The sequence below is a fragment of the Rutidosis leptorrhynchoides genome, chromosome 4 (genome assembly GCF_046630445.1).
Source record: "Rutidosis leptorrhynchoides isolate AG116_Rl617_1_P2 chromosome 4, CSIRO_AGI_Rlap_v1, whole genome shotgun sequence".
Classification (NCBI taxonomy): Eukaryota; Viridiplantae; Streptophyta; class Magnoliopsida; order Asterales; family Asteraceae; genus Rutidosis; species Rutidosis leptorrhynchoides.
In genome coordinates, this window is record NC_092336.1 from 558,162,333 (window position 1) to 558,167,478 (window position 5,146).

The window sequence follows — 5,146 nt, forward strand, 5'->3', positions numbered from 1 at the left end:
TTGAGTGGGGTAGCTTTTTTCTTTGTCCGCCATCAATCATTCTACTTAAACTTTGTGGATGTTTTATGTTTAAGAGACTACATGTTTTGATTGAGTTATTTTGGCTCCCTCATTGTTAATATTCAATTTTCATCATTGGGTTAATGTGATGTTTGACTGTTCGTAATAGTAATACCGAACTAGATAGCATATCCGAAACAACCACGTGTCACCTGAACCTTGTACCAAGCCTTTCAGTTTTGATTATATGTATTAATTATTGTGGGAAAATTCGTATCTCATAAATGGCCGAGAGCAGTGTCATTCTACACATTCAAGTTTAATGTAGAGATTGTGATTTTAAGAAAGGGAGTAAGAGTGGGGAAACATCTCAGTTTTCAGTTTTAATGCAAATTATGATTTTAGGTAAGGTGTCAATTGTGGTGTTCGGTTTCTGGTTAATAATTACTCCGCCTGCTTTTAATATGAACAGGTAATTTAATCACACGTCTACGGTCTTAAAATTTGAGCAATTACAGTTGAAAGCATTTTTTAATAACCTACGAATAACAATATTGATGTGCATCTTATGATACTTTATGGTCCCATAAATCAATATGATCATGTACATTCATGTTCATATTTCACATATACGGAGTATATATTGTACATACATTACATGTAAGTAGAACTTCATATTCAACATATATAAGAACACATTCAATGCATTTTAGAAAAAGAAAGTGTACAGGTCACATGTTCAAAGTCATTAAACTTTATTTCCTCATCCTCTCTAATGCTTTTATGGTACAAAAGAGTATTATCCTGTAAATAACCACCATACCAAACAAGATTCCTAGATCAATCCACTTTGAATATATCATTTCAATTTCTAATTCATCCTTCAATATCATCTTACCATTAATAGTAGGAGGACCCCCTATATACTCTGGGAACCTAAGTCCTTCAAACTCATTTTTGTAAAGTCCTTGTAATGCATACTTATGGAATGAAATATAGTTTTTTTTTTTTTTTTGAAAGGCATGTTAGTTTTCATCGCACGGTTAGTGGTTAGATCGCATCTCATCGCACTTTCCAGGAGGAAACCGCCACCATCCAAACGGGCAGGTGGGGAAAACCCCCTGGTGAGACTCGAACCCGGGTCTCCTCGAAAACCATGCAAGCATGGTTACCAATGAGGCAAAGCCCCATTGGCTGGAATGAAATATAGTACATTGGGTATTTCCAGAAAACATGAGGTAAATCGTTTGGTAACCGAAAAAACCCCGCAGCTAGTATCATCAACCCTTGTATTCCAGCACCAGATATGATACCCATGAGCAAATTTGGCACAACGCAGGCGACAATCATCATTAAACATTCGACGAGTAACATTGAAACAAATAGGACTAATTCGAAAAAGATGATTTGTTTGATCCCTTTTTGAAGTCCCATGAGCGCGTATGCTATTGATCCTGGGATTAAAGAGATGACAAGTAGGTATGGCGCCGAAGAGATTGCATGACTCATAACAAACGATCCAACTCCATAGTGACCGTTTAATCGCTCCCATTGAAAAACCTACATAGATGTAGTCACACTATACTTGTTACAATTAAAAAAATTGTATAAGCACATTTTATAAATCATAACTACTTAAGGTACATTAGTTAACCTTAATTTCCTCCACAAATGAAGGAAACCCACCAATGGCTAAAATGGTCAAGAACGTAGAAACAAACATGATCAGTGAAACCCTAGCCTGTGTCATTTAAACGCAGAACAAATTAGTCTTGATATATACTTACTGCAGCTGATAGATAGATGATTTATAATAAGAGGACACCCTTATTTTTAGAACAGCAAACACACACACACAATTATATGTAGTCGGCATTAACAAAACGGACTTATAGATAATTTCAGAACTTTAATGTAAAATCTTACCTTTATTGAGCCAAAGCTGTAACCAATCTGGTAAAACACTGTACCAAGTGCAATGCCGAGGGCAATATATATACCAAGTCGCAACCAATAGAATCCAAGATCGCGATACATGTTTATGAATGATCATTGTGAGAGTACTAAACACTGTGTAACGAAACTGGGTTGCAGGCTTCGTTTTATCTCAACTAGATCCCCTTCCTTCAAAAGTAATAACATTTTCTTAAGATGAACTGTATGTAATTAAAGTTAGTTGTGTGACAGAACATAGTGAGTATCATGTACCTTTCTACATATAACATGTATTTCATTTTTGACATCCATATATATCTGTGATGACTTGTAGGATTCAGCTAATGCAACGATTACTTGCTCAGCAGGAATTTTTTCACCAACAGTGTCCCGATAGTTAGAAAACATGAACATCTGAATCAGTCAATCAACATCAAACAGAACTCTGATGCAAAAAGATCAAAACTTTTACAAAAAAGAAGAGTTGATGTCTTTCAAAATTGACAAAACATGTTATGTTCTTGTAAGGACCACAAGCTTTTTCTGATCTTTTTATAGTTACTAATAGCAAATATTGACCAAATACAACATACCACATCAAAATCTGGGTTGATTGTCATGAGGTAGTGATCTGCAGGACTTTGTAGATTTGGACAAGCAAAACCATTTACAGCAAAGAACTGATAATGATGAAAAAGTAGTTATTTACATGCAATCATAAGGTACAGTTGATAACAAAAATGTTGGTCATGATCATATTACATGAAGATAACCTGATTTGTTGCAGGAGTAGGACCAAAATATACTGTCTTCCCCAAAGATAGAAGACAAAGATTGTTAAAAAGTCCAAAAATTTGGCTGCTAGGCTGATGGATTGCTGCTAAAACCGTCATCCCGTATAACTGAGTGAGCTTGACAATTTGGTTCATAACATAATATGATGCTGCACTATCAAGACCGCTCGTAGGCTCATCAAGCAATAGAAGTTTGGGGTGTGTCAAAAGTTCTACGCAGATACTTAAACGCCGCTTTTGGCCACCACTAATTCCTTTTATCCCCCATCCTCCTATTCTTGTGTTCATAGTATCTCGTAGCCCCATATCTTTTATAATTTTATCTGCTCTCGCTTTTTTCTCTGATTTTGGCATCAATTTAGGTAGTTGAAGTTCTGCTGAGTAGTAAACGGTTTCTTTAACAGTTAAAGTCCAAGTTAAAACTGGTTCTTGAGTCATATATGCCTGCAGTTTTTTTAAATACGTCTAATTAGGATCGCATATTTGTATGTGATTGTATCCTAACAATGAAAGTAAAAAGGTTAATCACATACCAAAGTGCCAAATGTAAGCCTTTGCTTACGTCCATTAACTAGAACTCGTCCAGTGTGCCTTACGTTTGAAGCTAACCGTCCTGCAAATGTACACACAAAATATATAAATATAATGATATATGTATTGTTGCGTACAATATGTTAAACATATTGGTGATTTTATTGTATCTAACAATTCTTTTAAGTAGCTGTGATTTATTAGAAAAAGCAAGGGTAGTCATGTTATACGTACTTAATAACAAGTTATGAAAGTGTGAAGTACATGCACGTAAGAGTTAACTTGATACCGTCACGAGGTCGCCCCCCTTTGCGTGGTTCAAAAGTTGTGTTATCAAAAGTTGATCCCAAACGACTTTTCCGACCAACACTTACACATACGTGGGTAACAATTTTTCACGCCAAAATTGAAGGGTTACACCATTTCATTTCAACCGCCAACAGTAACATATTTATATTTTGACAGTCTTGCTTTCATATGAAAATAGATAGAAAAACACACAAACTCTCGAGTATCGAATTTTGTGATTTCAGTGCCAAAATACAAATTTTTCTTCTTGTCATATTTCTGTAAAAATTTAGGGAACCTAGACAAATCACTCGGGTCGAAATACTTTATAGAGAAAGTCCAGATTATCAATTCTCATATCCAGTTTTCTAACAAAACATGCAAATATAAATGGAGAAATGAGTTATATGTACCTGCTAAAGAATCAAGAAGTGTGGACTTGCCACAACCACAAGGACCCATAATGGCAACAATTTCTCCTGGTTTAGCATAACCAGTGACACCATTAAGTAAGGATTTACTTTCATCATTTTTTGCAGTCCAATTTGAGCTTGAAACAGTTACTCCAAGATCCTCCCATATCAAGTAGGCCCCACTACACCTTTCAGTTTTAATGCCACATGGTCCTCTTTCTTCAACGGGTTCAGGACATATGCCATTGTTATGAACCAAACTAGCAATGCAAAAGATCGAAGGTGGAACGCAAAATTTATATAAAAAAAGTACCGAAATATATAGGATTTTTTTTAAAAAATAGTAATTTTTTTAATCAGACTTTCAAAAATGGAAACTGTATCAAAATCGTTTGGAAAATGGTAAAACCGAACTTCCAAAGTTCGGTTTTGGTCAAACCCGAAGTTTGGAAGTTCGGTTTTGATACTTTATGCATTTCCACAGTGACTTGGTAGACATGTGTACTAGGTTAGCCACCCGTGCCCTAAACCGAAGTTTGAAACTTCGGTTTTGCAGGCTTTTCAGCAAAACCGAAGTTTCAAACTTCGGTTTTGTTCCTGCCTTTTTTTGTTCACTTTTAACCCGAATCTTGCTTTTGCAGGTCGTAATCTATGCTTTTGTATATCTATTTATACCAGTTGAAACTTCATTCTCAATAACAACATCACATACAACACAACCACATTTCAAACACCTCAAACTGAGTTTTAATTTTCACTGAATTGAGCAGTTGAAAACTAAAAGAAACACAAAATCACATTCTAAAAAAATGGCCAATGATGAGAACGATGGAAGGGAATACCTACTTGATATTGATGATTCCGATCTCACTCAATCTGTATCAGTTTCAAAACCCACTCAAACCATATTGGTGCCCACTGAGTCGCCACCATTCCCCCGACCTTTAGAGACCCCCCAACTTAACCGTCAAAAACAAAAGCAACCTATTTCACCACAACGACCTGTTCTTCGCGGTTCCGGGTCTAACAAAAAGAACAAAATATCCTACCGAATCCCTGGACGGTGTTTTCCAAGATGCGTATGAACTTCGAAATAACGAGAATAACGTTGTGGATGACATGTCTACGCAAGATTTTGTAAGGGAAATAATCAACAGACCTGAAGCGGATGATTCGTTTACACTG

General features: G+C 35.9%; 1 pseudogene; it reads right to left on the reverse strand.

Annotated features, from left to right (window-relative positions):
* Positions 1-745: 745 nt before the first annotated feature.
* LOC139842711 (ABC transporter G family member 1-like) lies at positions 746-4,894 on the reverse strand (annotated as a pseudogene).
* Positions 4,895-5,146: the final 252 nt, after the last annotated feature.